Below are 17,938 nucleotides of genomic sequence, written 5' to 3' on the forward strand. Positions count from 1 at the left end.
AGTCACCATCCCTGGAGGGATTTAAAAGATGTGTAGATATGGCACTTGGAGACATGTTTAGTGATGGACTTGGCAGTGCTGGGGTAATGGGGGTCTTTCCCAACATAAATGTTTCTATGATTCCAGTGGAAAAGTATTTTGGTACTGGGTGTGAGAGGTCTGGGGAGCATATTTTAAGTCTGAAATTGGACAAATAGCAGTATGATAACATATCCAAATGTTGCTTTTATATAGAAGAGATCCAAGGACTCATATTTCACTCCAAAGGCAAAGGAAATATAAGTTCACTCTCAGCAAAAATCCTGGGCAGCACCTACTCCCTCATGGGGGTTGTGAATCATAGGTGATGTGAAACACAATGCTACAAGAGGAAATTTCAGTGATATTTATTTTTATCATATTTATCTCAATCCTAATGTGTTATTCTTTGTACTTGACACAGAAACATGTGTGAAAGGAGTCTGTCCAAGAAAAAAGACCTTTAAATTTTTACTGAAAAGGCTCACAAAGAGTAAGAAGCCCCCCCAAAAAATAAAGCAACTGCCTGGATGCACAGCACAACTGCAAGTTCCTTCGTGCAGAGTCCAGTGTTCTCTGCATTGAATCATTCAGCTGTCTACAGAAGCCAACCTCTCTGTGGGTAAGTCTTGTTAGTATTTCCATCCATCACTGCAGTGTTCTTTGATCAAGACAACAATAAAAGTCTTGGGGGATAGGAGAAAATGATCATTTTCTTGTAACAATCCTACTGGCATTAACTCATGTATTACAGCATGAATGAGACCTGCATGGTTTGGTCCAAAGCTCTCTTTAGTCATACATGCTCCTGCTCCAGGTTCCTTAAACTCTTGTTTAAAATGCAATCTGTACTGTTTACCTAAGTATTTTACAAACAGTGTTCTCAGTATGGAAAGGTTAACAATCACTGAAAATTAGCATAACTTCAAGAATCAACTTGTTTAGAGAGCCAACCACATCTACATTCTGCTAACAGTAAGCACTAATTAACAATGTCTGCTAGCACTAACATAAATCACAACTGTCCCTTTTCCTCTCCTGGCACTGCACTGGAAAATATCAAACCAGCAAAAATATTTGGAATGTTTCTTACTTCTTTTTTTTTTTAATTTTATTTTATTAATGATAAAATATTGGATGTCAACATGCAATGCTTTGTGCATTGCATCAGACAGCTCAAACAGTAATTGTGATGAATGGGAGTGGAAGGGCTAAGGTTACAGGCATTTAAGAAAGCTCTGTGGATTGCAAATATTAGGATTGATTAAAGGTCAAATACTTTATGGATTTATCAGTGTTGTATACATTTTCTCATGACACAGAATCACTTACACTACCTAAAAAATGAAATAGAAAAGAGCTGAAAATCAGATAATTTTTAAGTCTTTAACCCATATACAGGCTTAGTCATTGAGAATAATTAATGGCACAGAAATGTTTTGATTAGTCAAGCAATAAACCAGACAACCCCCAATAACCCACCCTTCAGTAATTCTTCTAGCTTCCCCCAGGTTCATAGGTAACAGTCTTTCTCAATAAATGTTTAATATTTATTAACACACAATCTGGAAAAAGATACTTCTTAGAGTGTTACTTAAAATCTGTATTTATTTAAACCAATCACCCTTAGTCCAGAGAGGATCTTTAACTTAATAGTTTACCCATGCCCTGTCTTCATTGTCTTCCTGGGAAAACAGAGTTTGAGATGGGTATCTCTGTATTGTCTTTGATGCAAAGAATTTTCTAGGATCCAGACAAGCAAATAAATGACTGTCTCCATTTGTATCACACCGGATTTGAACTGACCTTCCTGAAGTCTGTATTTCAATTAGGACAGAGCAGTAGAAGATGGAAGCACACGAATTTGTGGGAAAGAGCTTAGGATTTGAAGCTTTTGTTTAAGAAGCTGTGCAAGTGACTCTGCTGGTCTCACCAACATCAGGACTAAACCTTCAGCTCCAACTCTGCCTCATACTTATGGATAGTACTTACTTTAGGCAAGTGAAATCAGTTTGAGATCAGCAGCTTCATTCTTCTGCTTTGGATTCTGGCGGAGTTGCCCTGCAGAGCCCTTTTTGTTGCCTTTAGAGCTCTGCCCCACACGAGCCCACCTGACGGCCACATCTAGGGGTGTCTCCACATCTTTCCAGCACAGCTGCTGCTACCCCCATGTGCATGTCCTGGCCTGGGATTTGCAGTACACTCTATCTTTTGAATTTTACTGAAAACAATGGAAGTAGCAACTTGGTAGGAATGCCACCATAGTCTTGAACCTGCATTTTAGGAGAGTTTTTGCTCTGTGTATGTTTTTCACATTTACACAGTTGGCAAACAGCTGGGGAGGCTGAGCAAAGAGAGAGGAAGGAGAGGGTTTTCTAAGCCAAAGCTTTTCTTTTGCAGGTTGTTATTTGCTCCTGTTCTGAAAGGTGCTTGTAAAGATTATCTCCTCCCACACTACTGACAGTCACATTCACCAAAGAAACTCTCCAAGGTATCTGAGTTTCCCCAAAGATGGCATAAATTGCAGTGTAAGTTATCACCTAAGACTCAGAATGGAGAAATAGCCCTCAGCTTAATCAAGGGATGCCAGAAGAAAGGCCCCTGTGGGACAGGTTACTGGTAGCTACATTGCGATGTTCAACAACTGAGCAAATCTTGCTCTCAGTTATCCTGAGGGTGTGAAATTCAACCCCAAAGGCTTTGCCCCCAGCAGCACTGAAAGGGTTGTTTGAAGAGGGTGCCTGTTCTCTAGATCAATAGCAATGAGAACAGGCAGAATGTGTTGGAGGTATCCACAGATACCTCTACGAGGGAAGAAATTTTTGCATTTGAAAAACTCCAGCATTTCTCCATTTTTCTTCCGGCAAGAAGCCCCTGGCCTTACTGGTTTCCTGAGAGTATGGACATGCATCTTCTAGTCCATAGTTTTTGGATGCCTGCTATAGGATAAAAAGTTTAGTTAATAGAAAAAAAAGGTAACCAAGCCTAAATTTTGGGTTCTACTAAATGCCAATTTGTTCCTAGTTAAGTTCTATTAAATTTGATAGCAACCTCTAATGGGTGGGCATACAAAAACTCAGACCTGTTTCCTCAGCAATGAAGCTTTAAAGAGTAACACCCATTTGGTAGTGTAACATTTGATTAAAGCAGGCTCAGATATCCCAACTGTAAAGGTTAAGCACAGACATGTGTGTCACACATGATGCAGTCAGTAAATGATGTAATGTTGATAGACCCGTAACAACGAAAAACATTCCAACACCAGATTTTGGCAGAAAGTTTGATACCATATAAAATACAATTAAACGGCTATAACTCGCATGGTGTGAGAATCAGTGTCCTGTAAAAATAACACAATACTTATTAGAAACTTTCCAAAATATTTATTTGCATTTCAAAACAACTGTTCTGCTTTTAAAATTGCAATTCCTTAAGCAGGTTTGTACTGTGCAAGTTGGCTTTCACAGTTTTATTTTGGCAGGGTAATGCTATAAGCTGCAGGCTGTTTCTAGAACAACATTTCGTCTTATCACTAGCATTAAAAAAACCCTGCTTTTGCAGCAAGAGAGGTCTAGCATGACTTTTTTTCTAAAAATGAAATTTAATTTATATCACAGGACCCTTGCACCACTGAGAGTTTTCAGGGGAACTGAGTCATACAGTGGTCCTGATCTTTACTAGTCCATGGATACCAAGTAAGCCACAGATTTTTAAGAAAAACAAATAGACTTACAGTTATATAGGAAATGTGCAACATGATTTTACCAAAGGCAGATCATCCAGACAGACCTTGCAACTTCATTTAGAAAATAAACCAGGTCTCCCAGACGATGAAAAATCTCACTTGTCTGTGCTTCTGTACACATTAAATACCACAGTAGAGAGTAAATTATTAGAAAAACTGGGGGAAAACAAAAACAAAACAAACTAAAACCCCACAACAAACACCCAAGTGAAAGGGACCAGGCTAACAGCAGTAACTGAGAAGTATTAGCAGCTCCACTGGAGGCCACTCATGGAGTTGTTTACAGTCAGGACTGAGCATGTTTGTTATTTACAGCCATGGCTTCAGCACAAAAACATGAAACTGTACTGGCAAAACTTCCTGATGACCATGGTACTGGCAGTACAGAAGTGTCAGAATGACATGTCAAAAGCCTTGACGTCCCTAACTGAGGTCAACCAAAAGAAAGTAAATGGTCTTGTATCAGATGTAATGTAATGTATTAAAGGAGAATTAACAAGAACTTCTGATGTTAGTGGTGCTTTCAGCTGCCAGAAATATTTCCTCTTGGAATGTTTCTATGGGTCCATGTTTCAAACCAATCACATAATGGTATTGAGCTGTCACTGTGATGTAACCACTCCAAAAGCTAAATGGGATGGACCCAAGACTCATGCACAAGGTATTTTCTATAGTGAAATGAAAATGCATGAGCACTTCACAAGTTATTGCTGTGATCTCTTATGTCAAAACATATTGTTCTTGTCAACAACTTAAAGAGTGTCAAAGGAGCAGTGGAGAAATAGCTGGTGGGCATGGCCTGGGGGGAAGACTGTGTGGCACCCTAAGAAATCACTTCTCAGAAGGTGACAATTAAACAACTCAACATCAAGGAGAGGTAGGGACTGGTCTGTCTGCTCAATACAATGCAGGACAGAGCTGAAACTCCTCACACTGAATTAGGTGACCTGGTCAGAAAGCACAACCTGTCTATCACAACACCAAGATCCTCAGCTGAAAAATGAAGTTTGTCCAAGTCCTTCTCAGCTGAAAGGTTGCTTCCATTTATTACCAAACCAAGCTGATTTAAGACTCAGCTGAGGTAAAAAGCTTTGTAGTAATTGCCCGTGATTAATATCTTATTAGATTTCAGTAACCCAAAGAAAAGGTGGAATTTTTTTGTACACTAGCTTTCAGATTTTGACCTAGCAACTCAAAATTCATTGGGACAGCCCCATTACAGATACATCCCTTGGCAATGTGAGTTTATGCCTGGAAATGACAATATACTTTCTCATGTTCTTTCTCTAAGCAACCAGCAGACCCAAACTCAATTTGGCTGTGTATGAAGCCAAGTTTTAAAATTGCTCCTAATTGCTTTATGTGTATAGCCCAGTTAAATGACAAGGAAGGTATCCTACTTCACAGTTCCCATGCCAGCTTTACATATGCTCATAGACAAACATGTTACACAGACACTCGTACACTGGATACACATTTAAAGCTCTGTGACAATGTGAGAAAAAACACTGGCAAAGCCATCTGTGAAAGAAAAAAAATTGGATTGTGTTGGCTCCTTGCTTTCAGATGAAGCCTACAAAACATTCTCATTCCCAGGCAATGGAATATATATGGGAATGATGATACCAAAATCCATAAAATGGGAATTGTGAGAAATCCACAGCATATGGCCAACAGTAGAAAAGAGATATTAGTTTGCATGGAAAAACAAGGAGTTTTATTGTCCTGCTCATATCATATGAAGCATGCTTAATTCATTTATTTATTTTTTTCTAATAGTCTTATCCTTTTATGTTATTACAGTGCTTCAGAAAATCTCAAGGTCTAGGGGGAAGTTTAATGTTTGCTGTTCTGGGATCATTTGAAGCCATGCATTCAAAGAGGACAAAACCACTTTTAAGTCTGCCTGTAGGAAATCTATCTTGGCAACCAGACAACTAGAATTAGTTATTAAAGGCATGTCAAATGAATAAAGACACCTCTGTAAGGAAAACCGCAAAAGCATTTACTTTTTCTAGTATGAATAGTGGGCTAATACCAAATCAGCTTTCATTTTCCACTCTCCCTTCACCTCCTAGACCAGAGGTCAGATCCAATAAAGACTAACCCAACTGAAAATCATTTCGGTTTGTTGCATCTATTACATAGCAGATGTATATTAAATAGCACTGCCTGGAAATGAAGCAAACTCACATAATCTGATGTGGCAATCTCCTTGTGGAACTGGTTCACTGCAAGGCAAAGAAGTCTGTGGTATTATTAAAAATCAGGAGGCACACCAAAAAAAGGTGGGGGGGTGGGGGGGGGGGGGCAGTTCCCCTTACAGGGAAAAAAAAAGAAAAAGAAAAGAAAAAGAAAAAAATAAAAGGTAGAGCTTTCTAGTTCTGTAATGGAAATTATGATACTACAAAAAACATGTTCAGGATCAACTTCTTCCTTACACCGGGAAAATCCCCTGGAATAACCTAGTCAAGCAGTAAAGACAAAAATAAGCATTTTCATGGTAGTCAGAGTTTGAAGGAGTGGGAACAATTCCCAATTTTACTGAAGATTTCCTATGTGATACCTTCTAAATTCTGTCGCTCAAAAGAAGAGACTTTGGGATTTTCATCTTTACTGTGACCACGTCAGAAAGCAGGACCTCTGTGCTGTGTGACTGTCATGTCTATCCCCACAGCTTTACCTGAAAATGTAAAATTTATGTACATACCTGCTACTTCAAATCTTCCTTATCAGACTATGGTTAGATTTGTCCAAGGTCTGAAATCAAGCATAAGCTTCTTCTAGACTTTTTTGTTAACATCTAATAAGAAAGAACTCAGAAAATCCATGAGCGGGCAAATGACTGTCCCAGTCTGGTATTTGTTAAAGAAGCAACTACAGATTGTGGTTTTATCTTGATCCACTGAGTCAGGAATATTTATTTGGACTAAAGTAGCTATAAAAATCAGCTTTAGCTGTAGCTACAAAAAAAAAAAAAAAGGTAAACTGTTTTGACATCAGGTAGCATATACAGTTACTAAATTTGTCAGAACTGTAACATTATCAAAGGTCATTTTAGGAAAAATATACTACTTATACACAAAATAATTTACCTGCCTAATCAGACACCAGGAAAGTTAAACAAAAACATGGGAAATAGAAATCTTGGAGATGGAAAAATACCAGTCCCACTTATAGAAGTTGCAGGTTACCTATCAAACAGTTGTTTTGAAGACTTTGGTAAAAGACAAGTTCCAAATCTTATAAAAAATAAGCCCCTTTCAGTTCATGAAAATCAGTAGAACACAGCCCAAAGGAGCTCCTATCCTGTGGCCTATAAATCAGACAGAAGTTCTCCAAACTGGCTAGGAATGAGTCACTTCTTCATCACTTCCCAGAGGAGAATTTCTCAACCTTCTTCACTCACTCCTTGCCAAGCTCTAAAGCCAGCTGTCTTACATGCTATCATACCACTTGCACTGTCTCAGGAAGAAAACTCTTCATTCATACAACATACCAAGTAAAACACTGGGAAAAGACATCCCTGATTTCTCATAGCACGTGTTGACTTTTCTTCACATTACACTCACAGCTTAGCTCTAAGAAATTTCTCTATCACTCAGACTAGATACAGCTAACAGAGTGAATCCAGCTGAAATTCCTGTTCAAATTAACTCTTTGGAGCCCAGAAGCACTAGGGAGGGCATTCTCTTAGGCCTCTCTCATGCCTACCATAAACAACAAGAAAACGTCATAAAATCCTCCAGTTTGGCTTCCATGGTCTCTAAAGCAGGTAGACCAGAGCATATAAAATTAACCCAGCTGTTCTGATACTAGAATCATCGCATTCTGATTTGCCAATAGGTCTCCACTGTCAACTTGAGAAGGCCAAGAAATGAAGAAGACACCACTCATTTGGTATTTCATTAACTTTGGTTTTTCCAGCAATAACCATTGGTCCTGAGGAGACTGATAAGTGCTCAGCATGTACCTTCATCTCTGCATTTCCTGGTATTATCACAGCACCTTGATGTGAGACCTGAGCTCTAGAGGCCTAACCTCAGTTGTTGTCCACATCCTGGAAAGGCACAAAGCCCCATTTCTGAATCTTAGTGCTTTGATAAAATAATATTCACTCTAAAAAGGGTTCAGTACTTCCGGCAGTTCCCAGGCTTTCAGCAAGGACAGGATATATTTGTGTATGTCCTCTTCGATGTATATGGAGATACAATTCTGTGGTAATCTTCACAGCATATCAAAATAGCCTGCTATTCTTTCACAGTCCTTCTTTGACTTGGATTTGGGGGCAAAGACCCCAGTGTCTCAGCAGGAAACTGTATCTTTAGACTCAAGGTGAGTTCCTTCCTAAGCTTCCATAGAGGCTATTTTGTGTCCTGAAACATGAAGATTTAAGCCTTCTTTACCATCAGTTCTAATATGCCCTTATTCATATGAATCTTCACAATTTTGAAAATCTACCTCATAAAGCTTTTAATCTCTTTTGACACCTTTGTAGCACTCAAATTTCAGCTGAACCATGGGCATGCAAATAAATATGATGCCCCTGGTGACTCTCTCACGGGCTTCATTGCATACTTACTTGCAAAACACAAAGTTGGTTCTGTATATTTCTGAAACTCTTTGTTAAAACAGTGAAGGTGTTTCTTGCTTTGAAAGCACACACAAACAAAACCTGCTGCATACTGGCAGCCCATGGTGCTACTTTACTCTTTTGGCTTCAAAGAAGTCACCATTCAAAAGATGAGTTCGTTGGGCTCACAGGAAGAAAAATACTTTTACTAAGGAAAGAGGTATCCCATTTAAGGAAGCCTGAAGGACATATGTTTACTGAGTGGAAAAAAAAATAGTCTAGCTTCACTTGTGAAAATTAGTGAGAGTGGTACTCTGCTCCATAGCATTGTTCTGTTTACAGTGATCTTTTCATGCAATGGCCACAGTACAAGGCTTACAAGGAGTAGACGCAAGATTATTTTGATTTTAGCATGCTGCTTATCACACACTTATTTTTTCTGTCAAACTTGATTCACAACCAACCAGAGGTGTCACATGAGATCAGGCAAGGGAAGAAGGCTCCTAGCATTCCCCCCTTTTCCTTTCCATAGGGCACAGCACAAGGAATGGCACTCTTTCTTTTCAACAGATTACACCAAACTTGCATGTTATTACAGCTCCACCACGGAGCATATGCTTAATTTCCTGTGCATCCAAAACATACCGGGGCTGAGCAATACAGCCTGCAGGATTTTCTCACATACCAAGACAAAAAGGAACCATGTAAGTTGTCCAACAGATGTCTGCTGTTTAAGATATGTTTTTAATCACAGAAGGACAAATCTAATAAACTGAGAATTTTCATTATGCATTTCAAGTTGTTGTCTCTGGTGCCTACAATGGCATTGCATATCTGTTGGGTTTTTACCTAACAGCAATGATTTAGAAAAGAGACAAAATGAGTGCATCCAGAAGTCACTGCTGTTCCCCTCATTAGTATTTCGTTGGTTTAGAAACAGGATGAACTAAAATTCATGTGAAAGAGCATATATATGCCATATTAGATTAATAAAATTAATGCCCTAGACTTCTGAATCCCCTTAACTTTCATTGATGTGCCTCTCTCTAACAAGTTTAAACATTTTTTTCATTACAAGCTGACCTGCAGAAAATGAATCCATGCTTGAGTTTTAGACCACTCTGTCTAGCTTGTTTGCCAAAATAAAAGTAAATAATACTAGAAAAAAATAATATGTGCTTGAAGCAACTTGTTCATAGCATTATTGATTGAACATGACACCTCAGAGAAGGCAATATGTGAAGAACTAAAACTTGACCTTTAGTCATTAATATAAAACTGTATTCTACATCATAATCTGCCAGACACAACACTAAGTAAGGACAAAAGTGTGTCCTTAGGGAAAGAAATTGCAGCATCATGCATTATCAGAGCAGTGTAAGACTGTAGGGACAAAAGTGTATCATTAGGGAAAGAAATTGTCATATTATGCATCATCAGAGCAATAAAATGAAGGTATACTCAGGTTTTATTCTGTAACTCAAAAGAAGTGATTTTTGGTAGTCTTCTAAAACTCAAGAATTATTCTATTATTCTTAGCTGAGCTTTCTTCTCATTTTCACTTAAAAAATGAACATTTTCTAAGCAGAAAATACCTGAATTTTTCCAAACACAAACATGGTCATATTTCATATCCACCACCTCTTGTCACTGCCACTGGAAAGGACAAACTGTATCTGCCAAGCTGTAAACTGGACAAGAAACTCAAAATGGTAGCATGAAGACAGCACTGGCACCAATGTGATACTAAAGGATTTTATACGCAGAGTGGTTTTTTCATCTTTTTAATCATAAATTAGAACTGTGAGAGGCTGGCACTGTTAGCAAATAGATTCTTTCTGTTAAACTTTATTTTTAAATCTTTTGCGCTCTACACAATCCCTAAGCAGAAGACCAAAAACAAACAGTAGAGGTAAGTGCTACTGACCACAGAAGTCCCACAGAAGCAAAATATCTACAGGTTTTAAAAACTGGTTATGAACAGTGTTGCGTTTGGGTCACACAGAGCATATTTCAGGGACTGCGATTCTAGTGCAGTTCAGCACACATTTAACAAAAAGTTAAGTTATGAAAACAGAAATCATTGTATGTTCATCATTCTTAAGTTAGTTCTATATGCTAAATGATGGGTTTCTGTAGCCATTGCCCTCTTATGGCCAAAAGGAATTCTATCCTACTGCTGCTTTATTTTCTAAGTGGTAATTCATTGCTGAAATATTAAAGGACCCATAACGGCAGTAGAGCATCATAAGAATTAAATTTCCCAATGTGTGGGTACTCCTAGTCTGGTAATTTACTACAAATGCCCTACAAAATGGCAGGAATTTCCATTGAACTGGTTCGATGATGCTACTGGAGTTTTCACAAACTTCAAACTTTTCACATGACATTGTGAAATCCCAAAAAAATGGCTAAACCTCCCACTGCATGCTATAGTCTCCTTTATATTTTTGTCTTTGTGAGGCTTATTCTTAACTGAATATTTTACTTCAGCCCTGGACCAACTGAACAGTTCTACACTTCCACTCAAAAGAAAAAAAAAGGCACATTTATTTTGCATTTCGATTCCCTGGTAGTGCACCAACACTGACACTCCTTGATGCTGCAGGAGGAGTGGAGGAAAGATGATTGCTTCAATTCAAACCATGTGACAGTCTCTAGCTGCACTGGTGCCTCTTGCTCTGTTCAACAGCCTGATTTCAGAAGACTGTTTGAAGAAGTAATGCAATCCATTTGCTGAGTTTCTAAATAACGAGAGCTGACAGCCCTGTGCTGCAATAGCTGTACATAACACTGGTGATGAAGCTTTACTCACAGCATTGTTATCACAGGGGAGAGGGCAGTGAACCTTGTTTTTCAGCAGCTCCATGCTCTTGAATTCATTGTTTTTCTTCCCTTGTATGTGCTCCTTCCTCAGTAAAGTGTGAGAAGTCTGCCAAAACAACAGCAGAACATGAATAGTGCCAGAGCGGACCAACACTGCTGGCAAAGCCATGACAGCCATGTGTGGCACCTGAGAGCCAGCAGAGCTGTTTCTGAAGGTGAACTGGATGGATGACAGCCATGCTACAGCACCCAGATTACACAGCACTGCCTGTTTACCTGCTTGTATTTTTCTTTCCCATGTTCAGGTTCTCACATGACCAAGGGAGCAGATTTAAATTCAAGCAGGAACATGAAACAGAGTTAAAGAAGGTAAGGACTTGCACCTTAAGAACACATGCAGGAACACTGTCCATCAATTGGGCAGACCCTGATTTTTTTTCAAGACCAGCCAGGCACCAAGCCAGGAGTTAGTGTGCATGTACAGCTCACCAGGTAAGAGCAGACCTGACACCAGTGCACAGCAGTGTGAGAGCAGACCAAAGGGATCGGGGGAAGCTTTTGTGTGCAGCTCCTCTTGCTAGCCAGGAAAAACAAAAGACAAAGATTTCTCTCCCTCTCCAGTGGTGACAGAATTCGGGGGACCTCTATGGCTCCTTAACATTGTGTGTTTATTTTCTCCTGTTATAGGACTTTATTTTGAAAAAGATCTATTTCCTAACTTGGCAATGTGCTACTTTGCAGCCTACACTCATCCAAAGGAGCTTTCGTTGAAGCAACAGCATTATATGAGAAATCACAAGTGTTGCTATGAAATAATAGTCTGGTAAAGAATGGTGAATTAATTCTAATGACAAACTAGAAGTGTTTTAGAGGATTGTATAGTAGTGTGTTCTACCTTTGACATTTAAAATCTATCATTTCATTAGACACTGCAAAATACAGAAGTGGACTGTCCTGCCATTTACAATTTAGTTTTCCTGTTCCACTGAACTGCAGTATTTCTACTGTCTCTATACAGTGCTTTAAGATTATGCAAAGTCACATTTATCTGGAAATACTTTTTGTTATCCAAATAGTTTAGATAAACTGCAATAACACCAGCGATCCCTAAATGTTTCCAGAGAACGTGTTGAGTACTTCTCACTATTCAAGAAACAAGGTCGCATGTCTGGTTCAATAAGACCCCAGGCTTATGGGCTGCCATCTGCCCACCACACCAGTTCATCTGGCACATCACCACTTTCTAATCACATAAACTACTTCAGTGCTTGGTGGCTGCTCTAACCATCTTTCCCTTCACCCTCTATGTGACAATATGCCTCAGATTTGTGCCTCAAACTATGCATGTGTCTGCCAGCCCTGCTGTCCGTGCAGCAAAGAGCTCCTTTGTGATCGAAAGGCAGGTCTGCAGGTGGCTCCAGATGACAGAGTGGAGGTTAGGCACCAATGACACATCCTACAGATAGAGGTACTCCCAGGATTCATGCAAAAACAGCTTTGTTAAAACCCACAGGCAAAATTATTTTCCTCAAAAAATGTATTTCCTTTGAAATTGTTTTGACAGGAACTGTTTTGATAAGGACCTCAACAATGTGTATAAATACCTGTAGGGAGGACACAAAGGAGGTGGAGCCAAGGAGTTTCCAGTGGTGCCCAGTTAAGGACAGGAGGCCACAGGCACAAACTGAAACACAGGAGGCTCCCTCTGAACGTCAGGAAATACTTCTGTACTCTGAGGATGACTGAGCACTGGCACAGGTTACCAAGAGAGGTTGTGGAGCCTCCCTCACCGGAGATACTTGGAAGCCTTCTGGACATGGTCCTGGGCAACTGGCTCTACTTGAGTAGGGAAGCTGGGCCAGATGACCTCCACAGGTCCCTTCCAGACTCAATCCTTCTGTGAATCTGCAATGAGAATTTGAAGGAAACTTTAAGTCCATTCTGAAATCCACCCAAGACACATACAAACTCTACAAAGAATTTGTGTACAATCTTGATGCTCATTGATTGCCCATCTAAACCAGGAGTGGGACAAAGTGACTTACTACATCCCAAAACAAGTTCTTCTCTTACAAGAGCACATAAGAAAGATAGAAACAATTCCCTACTTAGGGTCTTGAGACTTAATTCAAGTGCTCAGTTCATGAATGATGTTGCAGACAGACATAAATTAACTCTCTCTGCTCTCCAGTGAGTAGAGAGACACAGAGGTTATACACACTGAGGCTTTGCTTTCATCATGGAGTAAAGGTTTGTGTTTTACCATGGACTGCACAATTCAGCTCAGTGACATTTTGCTGCTAGAAAAATCAGAAGGAGGAGGCACCATGTGGGGCTTACCTAGCTGGCAATAAAAACTACGATTATGTTGTCTCCATGGAGATTCACTGCAGACAGCCAAGATGCAGCAGCCAATAATTATCTGTGGGATGTTTTTTAAGTAGCGCAGAAAGATTGTACATCCTATTGTAGGATGGCTAGATAACAGGACAGTAAAGGCTGCTGTGAAAATAAGCTGAGAATTAACCTTTTGCCAAGCCCCAGCTATGATGTCCTTACAAATTCGTATCATCACCTTTGAGACTTTGCTGGCCTTCTGTGACTTTCTGAGCAAGAGACATCATACACCCACCTCTTCTCCTGTGTCATGTACTATATGAGAAACAAGGCTGGGATTGCTGATGCTCACTGGCTCCCCATCAGTGACTCTCATGTAGAAAGACCCAGGTACGCTCTGGTAACTTCCACTTTCTGCAAGAATTCTCACCTTAGTTAGATATACTAATGAAACTATTGTCTTCAAAACTGCTACTTTGAACAACTTAGAACTTCCAGAGTTTAAAAACAGATCAAACACTATGACTCTAAATCCTACTGTAACTCAGACTAAGGAAACCTCATTACCTCCAGAGCTACTACTAATTGACAATAGTGTAAGAGGAAAGACTAGTTTCTAGCTGTAATTAGAAAATGTCTCTCTTGTTGGGAAACATCAGAAAGCTGATCTCAAAGATAGAATTTTTTTTTTAATCCAGATTAGTCCCATGAAAAGATCTGCACACATTTGTCCCACTAACATTTTGATGGAGCAATTCAGACATTGCAACAGTAATGCTTTTTGACCTTTTAATCAATTCCATTTTGCAACTACTCCATCTGAGAACCACAGGACTCATTCTCTGGAGTCAATGGAAACTTTCTGTCAAATAACCATCTGCAGGAAGAGACAAAACACATAATGACAGGATAAGTTTGTGGAGAATCTGAAAGGATTGAAAAAATAAATCTGGACCTGAAAGCAGATGAATTAGAACAAAGGGACCCAAGAAAAATGTAAGGCAGCAATTAGGGCTAGAAAATTAAAAATACTGAGGAATGTAATCAAACAGGACAGTCTAATCAATGAAAAGCATGCCACTTGCTCTCTGGGTAATTGCATCCCTCCCCTTTTTTGGTTTGGTTTTTTTGGGGGGTTTTTTTGTGGTGGTAGTAACAGCCCATATTTAAGATAATTGCATTCCCATAAAACTCAGAAGTCTAGGACTACTATAATTTTAGTATTTGTCACATGGGACTTCGTTCTCATTCTCCTGAAGTCAATAGCAGCTGACAGTCATTTCAGTGGAAGCAGGGTGTCATGATTTGACACTGGCCCAGCACCGGGCACCCACAAGAGCCGTCCATTCACCTTCCCCTGCTACAGCTGGGCAGGGGAGAGACAGGAAAAAAAAAATTAACAAAGGCTTCATTAGTTGAGATAAGGACCAGAAGAAAATACTTCAAGGGCAAAACAGGCTCAACTTAAAGTTGCAGAGTGAATTTATTACTAACAGCGTCAGAGGAGGATCATGAGAAAGTAAAATAAGCCCTTAGAACACCTTTTCCCCCAGCCCCTTCCTCCCTCCCACCGACAGCGCAGGGAGACTGGGCACGGGGGTTTGGTCAGTCCATCACCGAGATTTCCTCCCGCTGCTCCGGGAGAGGAATGTTCCCCTGTGAGGCCGTGGGCTCCCTCCCACAGGAGACAGACAGTTCTCCGTGAACCTCCCCGGCGTGAGTCCACTGTCAGGAGCAGCAGCCCCACCGCCCCTGCTGCAGCGTGAGCCCCTCCCCCGGGCACACAGCCCTCCCAAAACTGCTGCACCGTGGGTCTCTCTTCCACGGGGTGCAGTGCTCCAAGGACAGGCTGCTCCAGCCTGGAAGCGGTGCCCTCTCTCTCCACCGGGTCTCCCACTGGATCACAGCCTCCTCCAGGCATCCACCTGCTCCAGCATGGGCACCTCCCCCACGGGCTGCGGGTGGATCTCTGCATCCCCCGTGGATCCCCACGGGCTGCGGGTGGATCTCTGCATCCCCCGTGGATCCCCACGGGCTGCGGGTGGATCTCTGCATCCCCCGTGGATCCCCAGGGGCTGCGGGTGGATCTCTGCATCCCCCGTGGATCCCCACGGGCTGCGGGTGGATCTCTGCATCCCCCGTGGATCCCCAGGGGCTGCGGGTGGATCTCTGCATCCCCCATGGATCCCCAGGGGCTGTGGGTGGATCTCTGCATCCTCTGTGGATCCCCAGGGGCTGCGGGTGGATCTCTGCATCCTCTGTGGATCCCCACGGGCTGCGGGTGGATCTCTGCATCCTCTGTGGATCCCCACGGGCTGCGGGTGGATCTCTGCATCCCCCATGGATCCCCAGGGGCTGTGGGTGGATCTCTGCATCCCCCATGGATCCCCACGGGCTGCGGGTGGATCTCTGCATCCTCTGTGGATCCCCACGGGCTGCGGGTGGATCTCTGCATCCCCCATGGATCCCCAGGGGCTGTGGGTGGATCTCTGCATCCTCTGTGGATCCCCACGGGCTGCGGGTGGATCTCTGCATCCCCCATGGATCCCCACGGGCTGTGGGTGGATCTCTGCATCCTCTGTGGATCCCCACGGGCTGTGGGTGGATCTCTGCATCCCCCGTGGATCCCCAGGGGCTGCAGGTGGATCTCTGCATCCCCCGTGGATCCCCAGGGGCTGTGGGTGGATCTCTGCATCCCCCGTGGATCCCCAGGGGCTGCAGGGGCACAGCTGCTTCCCCATGGTCCTCACCATGGCCTGCAGAGGCACCTCAGCTCCGGCACCTGGAGCACCTCCTGCCCCTCCTTCTGCACTGCCCTTGGTGTCACCGTGTTGTTTCCCTCACGTGTTCTCATCGCTTCTTCTTCTCTGACTGGAATCCAAAATCTTGTGACTTTGTTTTGATTTTCCTTTTAACTATGTCATCACAGAGGTGTTACCAACCTCTCTCATTGGCGCAGTTTTGGCCAGCAGCATGTCCATCTTCATTGGCTCTGCCGGACACGGTGGAAGCTTCCAGCAGCTTCCTCACAGGAGCCATCTCAGTGGCCCCCCTGCTACCTAAAACCAGGCCGTGCCAAACCTATACACAGGGAAAAGTGGACTTCTAGCACAAACTTCTAGCACAGCTCCATGATCTTTTGGCTTATTGCCTTTCCCTAGAAGGAAGAATTATCTGATCACACAGACACCTGAGCAGTTCTCCCCAGTAGTGTGTGCTCACACATCTCCTGTGCATCACACCCATCTCAGTCTGCTGGGACTGCCACTTACACAGAAGTGGTGAGGAGACAAAAGCTAAGTATAAATCTTAGAGACAAGTAGGACAGAAACATTTAAATCTACTTATTAAACAACTACATCAGTGGCTGCTATTTGCCAGTTCTTTATCTCTGGTGCGTTTATCCAGAGAGATGGATTTAATCCCTTAGAAATGCTCCTGATCTCAGCACCTGGACCAGAATTTAAAGGTGTGATTTTCAATCAGGTTATTTAGTGTAATCCAACCAAAACTTAAATGCAAAAATGATAATTTTATTTTTGTTTTTTATCTACAGCTCCCAGCACTGTAGATAAAACCTAGATACAACCTTTAGGGGAAGATACATTTATGTTTGGTAAATACATCTTACACACTTATTTGTTTTCTCATGTGCTAATAAATCATGCTAGTTCAAACACTTCTGCAGTGACACAACCACTCAAAGAGGAGCTAGACCAGTACAAGAGCAGTGTTTTGTGCAACCTTTAGGATTTCAGGTCCAGTAGTTAGAAAGAGTTGTAATTATTATAAACCCCAGCAGAAACACACTCCTGAGTATACTGGGCCACTCTTACTGTACAACAACATCCAAATCTCCATGCCTATGATCAAACACTGCAACAGAAAAAAGTACTAATAACAGGGATACTATTTGGACTTACCATATTTTCCTGGCTAGCAGACTAATGCCATTGTCCTTATGGAAAATAAAGCTACCATGTTTTAATAATGGACTTCTTTAATAGAAAAGCTGTTTTGGAAAAGGACAGTCAGTTTAAATGCCAGTCTGTGTCTGGGACCTTCATAAAGTTCTTTTATACTTAATACTTGTAGCCAAAACAACAATCAAGCCTTTGTTAATAATCTCCCCGCAACAGAAGAATAGCAGTGAAACTGTAGAAGTTAACTCTTTTATTCTATATCCTATTATTGATTCCAAATTCAAAGCTTTTTTCAGCTATAGCAAAATAATAACCTTCAGTGGATGGTATACCTCCACAGAAAGCAGTCAGAATCTGACCATCTAAGCCAAGATTTGAGTAATCCCAAACTGTTTGCAGGACTAATCAAAGTAGGCTAGAGAGAGAAAATTACTACTGGCTATCCTGATTTTAAGAAATACCTGTCTTAACAACAGTATTATATGCTATAATCAATATACTGATAGGTAGTTAGAA

The 17,938-nt window shown here is 41.4% G+C and overlaps 1 long non-coding RNA gene across 1 annotated transcript in view; it reads right to left on the reverse strand.

The window, feature by feature from the left end:
- LOC125323313 overlaps positions 1–13,524 on the reverse strand; it is a 49,854-nt gene extending 36,330 nt beyond the window's left edge. The window contains exons 1-2 of the long non-coding RNA XR_007202476.1: positions 12,767–13,524; positions 11,152–11,268 (exon numbers count right to left, since the gene is read on the reverse strand). This is a non-coding gene — a long non-coding RNA (uncharacterized LOC125323313). The remainder of the gene's footprint in view (positions 1–11,151; positions 11,269–12,766) is intronic.
- Positions 13,525–17,938: the final 4,414 nt, after the last annotated feature.

Source organism: Corvus hawaiiensis, chromosome 3 (assembly GCF_020740725.1).
Source record: "Corvus hawaiiensis isolate bCorHaw1 chromosome 3, bCorHaw1.pri.cur, whole genome shotgun sequence".
NCBI lineage: Eukaryota > Metazoa > Chordata > Aves > Passeriformes > Corvidae > Corvus > Corvus hawaiiensis.